The sequence below is a fragment of the Arachis ipaensis genome, chromosome B2 (genome assembly GCF_059453495.1).
Source record: "Arachis ipaensis isolate K30076 ecotype BB chromosome B2, ASM5945349v1, whole genome shotgun sequence".
NCBI lineage: Eukaryota > Viridiplantae > Streptophyta > Magnoliopsida > Fabales > Fabaceae > Arachis > Arachis ipaensis.
Window position 1 is genome coordinate 67,406,978 of NC_142437.1, and position 16,473 is coordinate 67,423,450.

The 16,473-nt window shown below is 39.1% G+C and overlaps 1 non-coding gene across 1 annotated transcript; it reads left to right on the forward strand.

The window, feature by feature from the left end:
- Window positions 1-1,952: 1,952 nt before the first annotated feature.
- On the forward strand, window positions 1,953-2,056 carry LOC148574240 (small nucleolar RNA R71). Its single transcript, XR_015906049.1, has one exon. It is a non-coding gene; the product is annotated as a small nucleolar RNA R71 (small nucleolar RNA).
- Window positions 2,057-16,473: the final 14,417 nt, after the last annotated feature.

Consider the following 16,473-nt stretch of genomic DNA (forward strand, 5'->3'; position numbering starts at 1 on the left):
CTAGGGTCCATCCAATGGCATCTTGATGATTTTGTAGCACCTTGATCAATTCTTCTTCCTGTTCTTGACTCAGGGCAGAGCTAATGATAACAGGATGACTCTCATCACTATCCAAGTATGCATACTTGAGATTAGGGGGCAATGCTTTGAGCTCAGGTTTTGGTGCTTCCTTCTCTTCTTTCACTATCTCTGGCATGCTTGGCATGGTTGTTTCAGCAGCCTTGATGTCACTAACTTCTATGTCCTTGGTGAACTCCTCCTCTGCCACTTCCTTTGTTGTTTCCTCAAAGGTTTCTTGTACTGCAATGTCCACTACATCCACCCTCATGCATTCCCTTAGTGATTCTGATGGATAGCTCATTGCCTTGAATACGTTAAACACCAATTTCTCATCATGTAGTCTAAGAGTGAGTTCACCCTTTTGTACATCTATGATGGCTCCAGCAGTAGCCAGGAAGGGTCTTTCCAGAATTATTGAAGCTTTGGCTTCTTCCTCCATATCTAACACCACAAAATCAGCAGGAAATATAAAATCTCCCACTTTCACCAACAAATCCTCAACTATCCCATGAGGGAATTTAAAAGTTCGATCCGCCAATTGGAGGGCCATTCTTGTTGGTTTGGCTTCCTCAATCTTCATTCTTCTCATCATTGTTAGAGACATCAAATTGATACTGGCCCCTAAGTCACACAAGGCCTTCTCCACCATGACTTCTCCTATGATGCAGGGGATTTGGAAACTGCCTGGATCCTTCAATTTCTGAGGCAATTTGTGCTGGATGATGGCACTGCATTCTTCAGTTAACAACACAGTTTCCTCGTTTCTCCAGCTTCTTTTCTTGGTCATTAATTCCTTTAAGAATTTTGCATAGAGTGGCATTTGCTCTATTGCCTCAGCAAACGGAATGTTGATTTGAAGCTTCTTGAAAATCTCCAAGAACCTGGAGAATTGGCCATCCTTTTCACTTTTCATCAAACGTTGAGGATATGGTGCTTTAGGTGTATAAGGCTTCAGGACCTCTTTTTCTTTTTCTTTTGTTGCAGACGATGTAAAAGATTGTCCTTGTTCCTTATCTCTCACATTTTCCTTTGCTTCATCCTCTGTGGTTTCCTTTGAGATCTCCTTTAGATTTTTCCCACTTCTGAGGGTTATGGCCTTACATTCTTCCCTTGCAATAGCCTTGGCAGCATGAGAAACGCTTGTCCCAGGGGTTTGCTTAGACAAATACACAATTTGATTTTCTAGCTTCTGGATGGCAGCTCCTTGGTTTTGCAGGTTAGAATTTACTTCTTCCTTAAAAGCTTTCAATTCGGTTATGTCTTGACTCATGGTTGCAAGCATTCCTTCTATCCTGTTTAATTGATCTTGAAATTGTTGGTTCGGGTTAGGTTGGGTAGGTTGATTATTTTGGCCATGATATGGTGGTTGAGAGTAAGTGTTTTGTGTGGCTTGGTATGATCTTTGGTTGAAGTTTTGGTATGTGGACTTGTTATGTTGGTTTTGCTGGTTTCCCCACCCAAAGTTTGGGTGGTTTTTCCAGCCTGGGTTGTAAGTGTTGGAATGTGGATCATATGGTTGCCTTTGTTGATTTCCTACATAATTGGCCTCTTCCCAATCACCTCCTTCAGTACTTTCTTCCCCTTGATCTTGTGTGTGTATTGCAGCCACTTGTTTTGTTTCTAATTTCCTGGTGAGCTCTGCTAGTTGCTTGGCAAACACCTTGTTTTGGGCTAGAATTGTATCAACATGGTTCAGCTCCATGACTCCCTTAGTGTTGTGTCTCTCTGATGCATAGTAGTACTCATTCTCAGCCACTGTCTCAATCACTTTAATGGCTTCTTCCACAGTCTTTTTCCTGTTCAATGAACCTCCTGATGAATGGTCTACAGCCTTCCTTGATTCATAAGACAGTCCATCATAGAAAATATGCAATTGCACCCAGTCATGGAACATGTCTGGTGGGCATTTCCTTGTCAAATCCTTGAATCTCTCCCATGCCTCGTAGAGAGTTTCACCATCTTGTTGTCTAAAAGTCTGAACCTCAGATCGAAGCCTATTGACCTTTTGTGGGGGGTAGAAACGTGCCAGAAACTTGCTTTCCACCTCGTCCCATGTTGTTAGGCTCCCCCTTGGGAATGATTCCAGCCACTTCGCTGCCTTGTCCCTAAGTGAAAATGGGAACAAAAGCAATTTATAGGCATCTTCCTGGACTCCATTGGACTTCACAGTGTCGCAAATTCTCAGGAATTTTGTGAGATGTTGGTTTGGATCTTCATTAGCACTCCCACCAAATGAACAATGATTCTCCACAAGTGATATTAGCTGTGGTTTGAGTTCAAAATTGTTGGCCTGAATGGGTGGTTTCTGAATGCTGCTACCACAATTCCCAGAGGTTGGGTTTATGTATGAACTAAGAACCCTCCTCTCAGGAATGGCATTGTTTCCATCAGCTCTCTCATGGTTGTCAACTTCTCTATCCATGTTGAGATCTAGAGCTTCCTCAAAATTGTCCTCAGATTCTCCTTCAGATTCTTCTTCTCCCAGTATTCTCTTCCCTCTTGCTTCCCTTCTAAGTCTATGAAGGGTCCTCTCTGGTTCGGTATATGGAGGAGTTGATGTCTCTCCTCTCCTACCTGTCATACAAGAACACAGCACAGGCAACAAACAAGTGAAATACTCTTGGTTAATGGAAGAGTATGGTTAGAGCAGTTGAGGAATTAATTCAAACAGTTAGTGAGTCAGTGAGTTAGTTGCTTGAATTTAAAGGCATAAAGAAAGAAAGCATGTAACAGAGTGCAGAAATTAAAATTCAACAAGTACTTGTACTGAATTAATCAAAACAACAAAAAAATTGCTCAATCTAGTTAACTTCCAATTTGAGAATTGTCAATCGAAAACCAATCCCTGGCAACGGCGCCATAAACTTGATGCGCATAAACTTGTTATGCTACGATTTAGGAAATTGCACGATTGGCAAAATTCCTTCCGGCAAGTGCACCGATTATCGTCAAGTAAAAACTCACAATAGAGTGAGGTCGAATCCCACAAGGATTGGTTGAGTGAGCAATTCGGATTAGAAGTGTGTTCTAGTTGAGCGGAATCAAGATTTAGATGAGAATTGCGGAATGTAAAATTGGCGGGAAACGTAAATGACAAGAAATTTAAATGGCGGAATCTTAAATTGCATGAATTAAAGAGCAGAAGCTAAATTGCTGAAATTAAAAGGAAATGGGGGTGATTGCATGAATTGAGTTGCAGAATGTAAAGAGAAAGTGGAAATCAGAAATGGGGAGTTCATTGGGTTATAGGAGATATTGAGATCTCCGAATCAAAACATGTTATCTCTTCCTCAACCAATGCGTTCATTGAATTTTGCTTGGCAATCTTATATGATTGGATCCCAATCCCTTGGCTCACCAATTCTCTCTAAAAACAAACAAATTCCCAATCCCTTGGTTTAAATGTTCATAAGAAGAGATGATGCTCGATCACTGATTTTACCACACAGTTTCATGAACCACAATTTGGTAGGATTACATGTCACAATATCCATCCAAACCCCAATCCAATTCACTGTGAGAAAGCTTCTCTAGCATGAATCCTCCATTCCTTTCCCAAGGTTCCGAAGGATTCCAATTATGGGTAGTTTCTTTCCCAAGACAACTACCCAATGGAATTAGATCGAGAAGCTTTCTAACAAAATTCAAGAGAAAAGATTGAAGAAGAAGATAAACTATTATTGATTCATTGAATTACAATAGAGCTCCCTAACCCAATGAAAGGGGGTTTAGTGAGTCATAGCTCTGAATTCAATTACAAAGATATGAAAACTAGCCAAAAATGAAAAGGTAAAAGTCCTTCCTAACTTAAATTCTATCCTATTTATACACTTTCTATACTGAGCTTCTGTTGTGTTTCTTGGGCTTTGAGGCCTCTCCCTGCTTTCCTTTTGCCTTGGGTTTATGATCCATAATCTTGATGAGGCTGCTGATCCAAATTCTGTAACATTCATTGAGCCAACTTAGTGATAATCAAATAATGACACATGACTCAACAAATTGAAATTTCAGACTCATCAATCCTTCAGGCCCAATCCCATAAACCATGATATTCAATTGGGTTTCATACCAGAGTAAGTTTAAGTTAATGTTTGTGCTCAAATACTAACTTAAACTGCAATATTTTTGGCCCAGAAACCTTCTCCAAGAGTGGTGTTTAAGTTGCAGTTTAAGCTTAAACTGCAGCTTAAACGCCAGACACTTCCAGTGATGCCTTTTGTGGAAGCACGTTTAAGCTTCAGTTTAAGGCTAAACTGAAGCTTAAACGTGGAAATGGAAGAAGGCAGCCCTGGAGGGTAACGTAGTCGAACACGTTTAAGCTTCAGTTTAAGGTTAAACTGAAGCTTAAACGTGGAGATAGGAAAGGCAGCCCTGGAGGTCGAACACGTTTAAGCTCCAGTTTAAGGTTAAACTGGAGCTTAAACGTGGAAATAGAGAAAGCCATCCTGGAGGTCGAACACGTTTAAGCTCCAGTTTAAGGTTAAACTGGAGCTTAAACGTGGAAATAGAGAAAGCCATCTGGGAGGTCGAACACGTTTAAGCTCCAGTTTAAGGTTAAACTGGAGCTTAAACGTGGAAGCTGAGAAAGGTAGCCCTGGAGGTGTCGAACACGTTTAAGCTCCAGTTTAAGGTTAAACTGGAGCTTAAACGTGGAAATGGAGAAAGCAACCCTGGAGGAGAAAACTTGGTCGAACACGTTTAAGCTCCAGTTTAAGGTTAAACTGGAGCTTAAACGTGGAAATGGCTCCCTGGTGCACTTCCCATTTCTGGCGTTTAACCTCCAGTTTAAGGTTAAACTGGAGGTTAAACGTGGAAATGCTTCCTGAGTGGAATTCTCATTCTGGCGTTTAACCTCCAGTTTAAGGTTAAACTGGAGGTTAAACTTCAGTTTCAGCATTTCTTAGCCTTCATGATTCTGGCGTTTAAGCTCCAGTTTAAGCTTAAACTGGAACTTAAACTCCACATGTGATATTCAAGCTTCCTTTATTGATTTTGTTGCTTCCTTGCCTAGCCTCTTCTTTCCTGAAATCATCCAAACAATTGCATCAAAGTCTTGCAAAATTTCATGAGAATTCTTCCATTCATAGCATTCAAGTAATATAACTAAAACTCATGGAATTTGCATCAAAATCATACTGTTTGGATGGTTCATTGCTTTGTTATTCATTTAACCATTCTTGGTTACTTTAAGCTCAAGAAAATGCATAAAACAACTAAAACTAACAGAAAAATGCTAGTGAAACTAGCCTAAGATGCCTTGGCATCAAATAATCACCTAATTCTTGCATAAATCTCATGATTTTGTATAAAATTAATAATGTTTGATTAAATCAAGATAAACATGAAATTCCACTCCAATCACTTACTTATTGTGCAAGAACGTGCATAAAACCTAACGAAACAAATGAAAAATGCTTCTGAAACTAGCATAAGATGACTTGTCATCAAAACACCAAACTTAAATCTTGCTTGTCCCCAAGCAAGCACTAAAACATGAGATGAAATGAAAGAAAACAGAAAAGGATATATGTCCTTATTAGTAGGTAATTGCATTTGGTTCATGGGGTTTTATGCAGACAGAATGCAGCTCAATTATTATCAACTTCCAAATGTGAGATGTCCCTTTGAGTGTTAACTAGAGTTGCTGCTATAAGACCTTATTCTCTATTGATCATTGTTGGATTTTTCTTTCTTTTTTTTGCTTCAGAAACTTATTTCTCAATTGTAGCTCAGTGTCAAGTGTTGCAGCAGCTATTTGGCTCAATTTTTTATCACACCCCTTCAATACAGACACTTGGCTCACAATTATTCTTAAGAACATTGATGTCCAACACCTCTTTGGGTTACTAAATGCCTTGTAATTAGGTTGCTCTTGATGGTGGATTTTTGGCTGATAATCCCAGATTAGTTAATCCAACTTACCAAGTTTTAAAATACTCCTCAGAGCCTAATAATCCAAGCAGATCCTAATACAATAGCACCACAGGCATGTGTCTTAAGGTCTGAGCTATTGGTGTCTAGCTTTATTATTTGTTTCTTTCATTTTTGTTGCTAATTCTTGGCTTTTCTTCCTTTCTTGCTTACTCTTTCTTTTTCCAAGGATCATTATTCATTAATAGTTCACAAACAGCAGCCTAGTTCATACTATAAAGGCACATTCTAACTTTTATTCTTTATTAGTGAGCTTACTCAAACCATCAAACATATATACCACCACTGAACTTTATTATCACCCCTATCAAATTGAACAATTTCACTTTCTGTTTCAACATTTTCTCTTATTTATGCAGAGGGGAGCAGGACATGAATTCAAGTAAGATGAAAATGAACCAGACACTTATACTAGAACATTTATTTTGAGAATTAAGAAAAACAAAAGACAAAATGCAAGTAAACTAATCAGAAAGGGGGTACAATTAGACTTTCGACTAAAGCACTTTAAGACATAAACAATTAAGTAACGATACAACCTTTTGGCATCCTCTTGCTTAGTCCTTCATCATCCTCCTTGGCTTTTGTGCTTTTCTTGCTGATGATGTACAATCCTTCCAAAAAGTTGAATGATTTTCTGCAATGATGGTGGAAGTTGCTTGTTCCCCAAGCACTTGAGAGATGGTTAGCATGTATGTATGTTTGTAGGCTTCTGAACTTATATTGGTGTGTGAACACCAAACTTAGTTCCTTGCCTTATGCAGCAGTTTGTACATATGCAGAAATCATGTGCTTTTATTAAGAAAACATGCTATAAACTAGAAAAACAAGCTATGAACTAGAAAACAGACTATGAACAAAAAACTAAACAATTGTTAAGTAGTTTCTCTGATTGTTTGGAGCTGATAACTAGTCATGCTGAGGGTGCGATGTATTCTAAAATCTTTGGTGGAACACCAAACTTAGCATCCAACATTCACCCTTGAATTACTTTGGTGTGTAACACCAAACTTAGCTCCTTGTAATACAGATAAATCTACTTAACTTTCTTAACGAAACAGTGAAGGAAAAGAGAGTTACCTCCGGTTGGGTTGCCTCCCAACAAGTGCTCTTTTATCGTCACTAGCTTGACGGTTGTCCCTCATTAGGGAGGGTGATGAACATAATGCCTCAACCCTTCCCCTCTCACTGTGAGCTTTCCTCTAATATCATTCTTGATAATTTCCACGTGTTCAAGTAAGAGGATCTTATTCACTGTGTAGTATCCAGAGAAATGTGGGGATGTTTCCATTGATTGGTAAGCTAGCATCACTTTGTCCCCTGGTGTGAAGCTTCAGTGGGAATTTTCTTGTTTTTCCACCCTCTTACCACATTCTTCTTTGGATTCTTTTCTTTTTTAGGAGGTGGTTCATGTTTTGGGGTCTCAATGGTTGGAATGTTCTTACTGAGAATTTTCTGTGGAGGCTGTGATTGTAGTTCCTCCTCAACTCCTTGAGCTTGTTGCAATAGTTCTACCTCTTCCCCTCCTTTCCAGCATGAGTTTGAGTGCATTGGGAGTGACTCATCAGGTGCTTCTTTCAAGTTCGGATCTCTTAAATCAATCTTCTTACACTCTTCTTCTTGAGTGGGATCTTCCAAACTTTTGAAGACATGGAACACTATATGCTTTTCATGCACCCTCAGCATCAATTCTCCCTTCTCAACATCTATTAATGCTCTGCCTGTAGTTAGAAAAGGTCTCCCTAGAATGATAGGAGTGTTATGATCTTCCTCTATGTCTAGAATGACAAAGTCAACTAGGAGGAAAAATTTTCCCACCTTTACCAATACATTCTCCACAACTCCAAGTGCTTGCTTAATGGATTTGTCTACCATTTGGAGGGCTGTTTATGTGGGTTTCAATTCATGAATTTGAAGTTTCTTCATCAAGGATAGAGGCATCAGATTAATGCTTGCACCAAGTCACAAAATTCTCTCTCAATTATCATATTGCCTATGGTGCAGGGAATATGAAAGCTCCCTGGGTCCTTCCTCTTCCTTGGCAATTCTCTCTGGATGATGGCACTACACTCCCTGGTCATCACAATCATTTATCCTTCTTTCAAGGATCTTTTCTTTGTCAACAATTCTTTCATGAACTTAGCATATAGTGGCATCTGTTCAAGTACTTCTATGAAAGGGATGTTGATGTGCAGTGTCTTGAATATCTCCAAGAATTTGGAGTATTGCTTCTCTTTATTCTCTCACTTGAACCTTTGAAGGTATGGTAACATTGGTTGGTATGCTTTCACTACCTTCTTCTTGGTTGACTAATCATTCTGTGTGGGAGTTTCTTACTCCTGCTTTTGCTCCTTCACTTCTTTTTTTGAGCCTTCTTTGTTGTGCTCTTCTTGAGTAATGGCTTCTTTCTCTACCTTCTTTCCACTTCTCAAAGTGATTGCTTTGTACTTTTCCCATTTAATGGCTTTTTCTGTGTCTCTTAGGTTATTTTCAGTGTCACTAGGGAAGGCATTTGCTCTCTTCTCACCTATTCTGAAATTTGTTTAGCCATTTACCCCATGTGTCTTTCAAGATTTCTGCTTGAAGCCTCTTGGTTTTTGAATGCCAGGGCTTGATCTTTTCTTACAGCTTCCTGATCTTGTCTTGCCATCTCTTGATTTTTCATGAGTTTCTCCATTATTATCTCTAGACTAGAGATTCTCTGAGAGTCTGAATTTGGTTGTGGTTATGTGAAATAAGATGGTTGTTACTGGAAGTTAGTTGAATTAGGTGTAGGTGTATTTTGTGGGTAGAATGTGGATGTGGAGAAGTTATTTTGGTGGTTCTGTGAGTTGTTGTGGGGTTGGTGATATGTATTTTGTGAGTTTCTGTACTGGTTAGTATTATTGGATGAGTGATTTTGGCTGTGTGTGTTGCGGGAGTTGTTGGAATTGTGGTTCTTTTGCCATGAATTTTGATTATCACCCCACCTCAAGTTGGGATGATTCTTCCATGATGGATTGTATGTATCCCCATGAAATTCATTTTGAGAAGAGCTTGAAGTGTTATGCATATATTAGACTTGTTCTGGTTGCTGCTCATAGTTGCTTCTCTCAAAGGCTTCTTCACTTTGGCTCCATCCATTTGAGGGTTGGCTTGCTGTGCTAACTGCAGCCACTTGGAGTCCATCAATTCTCTTTGTCATCAACTCTATTTGTTGCTGGATTTGTTGGTGCATCAACTTGTTCTGTGCCAAGATAGTGTCCACTCCTTCTAGCTCCAACACACCCTTCTTCTAGACTGGTTGGCGTTGCCTCCGATGAGCATAGAAGTATCGATTGTTGGTCACAGTGTCTATGAGATTCTGGGCTTCTTCAACTGTCTTCATTAGTTACAGCGAACCTCCTGCAGAGTAGTCCAAAGATTCTTGAGCTTTTAGAGTCAACCCCTCATAGAAGTTCTGAAGTCTGTCCCATTCACTAAACATCTGATGAGCGGATAATTTATACACTTTTTGGCATTGTTTTTACATAGTTTTTAGTATGATTTGATTAGTTTTTAGTATATTTTTATTAGTTTTTAAATAAAAATCACATTTCTGGACTTTACTATGAGTTTGTGTGTTTTTCTGTGATTTCAGGTATTTTCTGGCTGAAATTGAGGGACCTGAGCAAAAATCTGATTCAGAGGCTGAAAAAGGACTGCAGATGCTGTTGGATTCTGACCTCCCTGCACTCAAAGTGGCTTTTCTGGAGCTACAAGGGTCTAAATGTCGCGCTCTCAATTGCGTTGGAAAGTAGACATCCAGGGCTTTCCAGCAATATATAATAGTCCATACTTTGCTTGAGGATAGACGATGTAAAATGGCGTTCAACGCCAGTTCCATGTTGCATTCTGGCGTTAAACGCCAGAAACAGGATACAAGTTGGAGTTAAACGCCAGAAACAGGTTATAAGCTGGCGTTTAACTCTAGAAACAGCCTAGGCATGTGTAAAGCTCAAGTCTCAGCCCCAGCACACACCAAGTGGGTCCCAGAAGTGGATTTCTGCACTATCTATCTCAGTTTACTCATTTTCTGTAAACCTAGGTTACTAGTTTAGTATTTAAACAACTTTTAGAGATTTATTTTGGACCTCATGACATTTTAGATCCAAACTTTCTACTCTTTGACGGCATGAGTCTCTAAACTCCATTATTGGGGTGAGGAGCTCTGCTGTGTCTCGATGACTTAATGCAATTATTTCTGTTTTCTATTCAAACACGCTTGTTTCTATATAAGATGTTCATTCGCACTTCAATATGATGGATGTGATGACCCGTGACATTCATCACCATTCTCAACCTATGAACGCGTGACTGACAACCACCTCCGTTCTACCTTCGATTGAATGAGTATCTCTTGGATTTCTTAATCATAATCTTCGTGGTATAAGCTAGAATCCGTTGGCAGAATTCTTGAGAATCCAGAAAGTCTAAACCTTGTCTGTGGTATTCCGAATAGGATTCAGGGATTGAATGACTATGACGAGCTTCAAACTCACAAGGGTTGGGCGTAGCGACAGACGCAAAAGGATCAATGGATCCTATTCCAGCATAAGTGAGAACCGACAGATGATTAGTCGTGCGGTGACAGCGCACCTGGACCATTTTCATTGAGAGGACGGATGGTAGCCATTGACAACGGTGATCCACCAACACACAGCTTGCCATAGGAGGAACCTTGCGTGCGTGAAGAAGAAGATAGGGGGAACGCAGACATTCAGAAGACAAAGCATCTCCAAAACTCCAACATATTCTCCATTACTGCATAACAAGTATTTATTTCATGCTCTTTTATTTTTCGCAATTCAGACTGATAATTATAATTAATCTCCTGACTAAGATTTACAAAGATAACCATAGATTGCTTCAAGCCAACAATCTCCATGGGATCGACCCTTACTCACGTAAGGTATTACTTGGACGACCCAGTGCACTTGCTGGTTAGTGGTACGGAGTTGTGAAATGTGTGAATCACAATTTCGTGCACCAAGTTTTTGGCGCCGTTGCCTGGGATTGTTCGAGTTTGGACAACTAACAGTTTATTTTGTTGCTTAGATTAGGAAAAATTTTTCTTTTTGGTTTAGAGTCTTCTATTATTGTTTTTGGTTGAAATTTCTTTTTTTAAATCCTTTTTTTTTCTTTTTAAATTTTTCGAAAATTTTATAAACTGATAATTGAGTTTTTCTGTTTGAGATTAGTTTCATATTTTAAGTTTGGTGTCAATTTGTATGTTTTTATTTTCTTTTAAATTTTCGAATTTGTGTTCATTGTTCTTTCTTAATCTTCAAGTTGTTCCTGTTTATTTTCCTTGTTTGATCTTTGGTTTGTCTTGTTTTGTGTCTTTTCTTGTTTTTCTCGTGCTTTTTCAAATTTTTAGTTTCAAAAAAATTTTTATTTATTAAATATCTTGTTAAAACACGTTAAATTTATAGCTCAATTGGCTAGAGTGTTGTGCTTATGTTCTTGGTAATTGGCTATCTTCCTTTTAAAACTTTTTCAAAGATAATTTTTCTTTGATTAAATCTTGTGTCAATTTTTAAGTTTGGTGTTCTCTTGTTAATTTTCCTTTAGTTTTCGAAAATTTCATTATGGTTTGCTAAAAATTTTAAGTTTGCTGTTCCATCTCCATGTTCTTGTTGTTCTTGTGAGTCTTCAAGGTGTTCTTGAGTCTTCCTTTTATTTTGATCTTAAATTTTTTAAGTTTGGTGTTCCTTGGTGTTTTTCCTCCAAAATTTTCGAAAATAAGGAGCATTATATCTAAAAATTTTAAGTTGTGTGTCTTTTGTGTGTTTTTCTCTTTCATCATAAAATTCAAAAATAAAAAAAAATTTCTAACTATTTTTAAGCAAATATTTCAAAATTTTTCTTAAAAATTCAGATTTCAATTTCAAAATTTTATCTTATCATATCTTAGTTGTCAAATTTTTTTTTTAAAAATCATATCTTTTTCAAAACCTCCTAACCACTTTTTCTCTCTCTTCATTTTTCGAAAATTCTCACCCATTTTTCATTTTATTTTATTTTATTTTTTTTAATTTCCGTTTTCTAAAATAAAAAAATTAATAAAAAATTATTTTAATACTATTTGAATCTCCAATTCACAACATCTCCCTTTTTCCATCATGGACCTAAGTGGAAATGAACAGTCCAGAATGACTCTGGGGTCATATGCTAACCCCACTACTGCTTCATATGGGAGTAGTATTTGTATACCCTCCATCGGAGTCAGTAGTTTTGAGTTGAATCCTCAGCTCATTATCATGGTGCAGCAAAGTTGCCAGTATTCTGGTCTTCCACAGGAAGAACCTACAGAATTTCTGGCACAGTTTTTACAAATTGCTGACACAGTACATGATAAGAAAGTAGATCAGGATGTCTACAGATTATTACTATTTCCATTTGCTGTAAAAGACCAAGCTAAGAGGTGGTTAAATAACCAACCTAAGGCTAGCATAAGGACATGGAAACAACTGTCAGAAAATTTCCTGAATCAATATTTCCCTCCAAAACGGATGACACAGCTAAGGCTGAACATCCAAGGCTTTAAACAATGAGATAATGAATCTCTTTATGATGCCTGGGAGAGATACAGAGAGATGCTAAGAAAATGCCCCTCTAAAATGTTTTCAGAGTGGGTGCAGTTAGACATCTTCTATTATGGGCTTACAGAGAAAGCTCAGATGTCTTTGGACCACTCAGCTGGTGGATCTATACACATGAGAAAGACAATTGAAGAAGCTCAAGAGCTCATTGATACAGTTGCCAAAAATTAGCATCTGTACCTAAGTAGTGAGTCTTCCATGAAAGAAGAGGCTAAAACAGTAACTGCTGAACTCAGTCTTGCAGAACAAGTTACTGAATTCAATCAGCAATTAGATTTTCTAACAAAATAGCTAGCCGAATTCAAGGAGATTCTACAAGACACAAGAATGGCTAATATGAATATGGAAGTACAGTTGAAGCAAACAAAACAGCAGTTATCAAAATAAATAACAGAAGAGTGCCAAGCAGTTCAATTAAGAAGTGGGAAAATATTAAATACCTCACTTCAAAGCAGCAGGAAGCCAAGAAATGAACAAACTGCTACCCAAAATCCCTCTGAGGATAGTAAGAGCCCAGAGAGGAATAATTCTGGCGCTCAAACGCCAGGAAAGGGTGAAGAGCTGGCGTTAAACGCCCAACCCATGCTCAGTTCTGGCGTTCAAATGCCACAAACAGGCAAGGAGTTGGCATTAAACGCCCAATGGAAGCTCAGTTCTGGCGTTCAAACGCCAGAAACAGGTAAGGAGTTGGCGTCCAACGCCAATCCAGCTTCCAACCCTGGCATTCAAACGCCAGTGAGGGATCAGACACACACACGTGCTGATAACAACCCCTCTAAAAAGGCTTTTCCAACCACCTCTGTAGGAAATAAACCTGCAGCAACCAAGGTTGAGGAATACAAAGCCAAGATACCTTATCCTCAAAAAATCCGCCAAGAGGAGCAGGATAAGCAATTTGCTCGCTTTGCAGACTATCTGAGGACTCTTGAAATAAAAATTCCGTTTGCAGAGGTACTTGAGCAAATACCATCTTATGCCAAGTTCATGAAAGAGATCTTGAGTCATAAGAAGGATCGGAGAGAAATTGCAAGATTTCTCCTCACTGAAGAATGTAGTGCAGTCATTCTGAAAAGCTTCCCAGAAAAGCTTAAAGATCCCGGGAGCTTTATGATACCATGCATATTAGAGGGTAATTGCACCAAGACAGCTTTATGTGATCTTGGGGCAAGCATCAACCTAATACCTGCATCCACTATCAGAAAGCTTGGTTTAACTGAAGAAGTTAAACCAACCCAGATATGTCTCCAACTTGCTGATGGCTCCATTAAATACCCATCAGGCATGATTGAAGACATGATTATCAGGGTTGGGCCATTCGCCTTCCCCACTGACTTTGTAGTGCTGGAAATGGAGGAGCACAAGAGTGCTACTCTCATTCTAGGAAGACGTTTCCTAGCAACTGGACGAACTCTCATTGATGTCCAAAAGGGGGAAGTAACCCTGAGAGTCAATGAGGATGAGTTTAAGTTGAATGCTGTTAAGGCCATGCAGTATCCAGACACACCAAAAGACTGCATGAAAGTTGATCTTATTGACTCTTTGGTAGAGGAGATCAACATGGATGAGAGTCTCGAATCAGAGCTGGAAGACATCTTTTAAGATGTTCAGCCTGATCTAGAGGATTCAAAGGAATTGAAAGAGCCTCCGAAACTTCCTCAGGAAGATGAAAAACCTCCTATACCCGAGCTCAAACCATTACCACCATCCCTGAAATATGCATTTCTGGGAGAAGGTGACACTTTTCTGGTGATCATAAGCTCTGCTTTAAATCCCCTGGAAGAGGAAGCGCTACTTCAAGTGCTAAGGACACACAAGACAGCTCTTGGGTGGTTGATGAGCGGATAATTTATACGCTTTTTGACATTGTTTTTAGTATGTTTTTAGTAGGATCTAGTTACTTTTAGGGATGTTTTCACTAGTTTTTATGTTAAATTCACATTTCTGGACTTTACTATGAGTTTGTGTATTTTTCTGTGATTTCAGGTATTTTCTGACTGAAATTGAGGGACTTGAGCAAAAATCAGATTCAGAGGTTGAAGAAGGACTGCTGATGCTGTTGGATTCTGACCTTCTTACACTCAAAGTGGATTTTCTGGAGCTACAGAACTCCAAATGGCGCGCTTCCAATTGAGTTGGAAAGTAGACATCCAGGGCATTCCAGAAATGTATAATAGTCCATACTTTGGCCAAGTTTAGATGACGCAAACTGGCGTTCAACGCCAGCTCTCTGCCCAAATCTGGCGTCCAGCGCCAGAAAAGGATCCAAAACCAGAGTTGAACGCCCAAAATGGCACAAAAACTGGCGTTCAACTCCAAGAAGGACCTCTACACGTGCAACACTCAAGCTCAGCCCAAGCACACACCAAGGGGGCCCCGGAAGTGGATTTATGCATCAATTACTTACTTCTGTAAACCCTAGTAGCTAGTTTATTATAAATAGGACCTTTTACTATTGTATTAGACATCTTTGGATTATCTTTTGATCCTTTGATCATCTTTGGACGCCTAGTTCTTAGATTAGAGGGGCTGGCCATCTCGGCCATGCCTGGACTTTTCACTTATGTATTTTTAACGGTAGAGTTTCTACACCCCATAGATTAAGGTGTGGAGCTCTGCTGTTCCTCAAAGATTAATGCAAAGTACTACTGTTTTCTATTCAATTCATCTTATTTCGCTTCCAAGATATTCATTCGCACTTCAACCTGAATGTGATGAACGTGACAATCATCATCATTCCCTATGAACACGTGCCTGACAACCACTTCCGTTCTACCTTCGACTGAATGAATATCTCTTAGATCTCTTAATCAGAATCTTCGTGGTGTAAGCTAGAATGATGGCGGCATTCAAGAGAATCCGGAAGGTCTAAACCTTGTCTGTGGTATTCCGAGTAGGATTCAATGAATGAATGACTGTGACGAGCTCCAAACTCGCGATTGTTGGGCGTAGTGACAGACGCAAAAGGATAGTAAATCCTATTCCAGCATGATCGAGAACCGACAGATGAATAGCCGTGCCGTGACAGGGTGCGTTGACCATTTTTACTGAGAGGATAAGATGAAGCCATTGACAAGGGTGATGCCTCCAGACGATTAGCCGTGCCGTGACAGGGTATTTGGATCATTTTCCCGAGAGAAGACCGAAAGTAGCCATTGACAATGGTGATGTATCACATAAAGCCAGCCATGGAAAGGAATAAGACTGATTGGATGAAGACAGCAGGAAAGCAGAGGTTCAGGGGAACGAAAAGCATCTCTATTCGCTTATCCGAAATTCTCACCAATGAATTACATAAGTATTTCTATCATTTGATATTTATCTTTTAATTATCTAATCCAATCACATTTAACCCTACTTGACTGAGATTTGCAAGGTGACCATAGCTTGCTTCATACCAACAATCTCTGTGGGATTCGACCCTTACTCACGTAAGGTATTACTTGGACGACCTAGTGCACTTGCTGGTTAGTTGTGTGAAGTTGTGAACCATGGTATTGGCATCATGTTTTTTGGTGCCATTACCAAGGAAAGAAAGAGCGATGAATTTTACATAATCAAAGTGTAATCACAATTTCTGCGCACCAAGTTTTTGGCGCCGTTGCCGGGGATTGTTCGAGTTTTCGGCAAGCTTTTGGTCCGGTAACATTAGTGCCAAGTTTGATCCGGCAACAGCACCAAGTTTTTGGCGCCGTTGCCGGGGATTGTTCGAGTTTGGACAACTGACGGTTCATCCTGTTGCTCAGATTAGGTAATTTTCTTTTTGTTTTGTTTTCAAAAATTTTTTCAAAAATCTTTCAAAAATTTTTATTTTGTTTTCGAAAAAAAATATATATATAAAAATATTTTTAAAACAAAAATG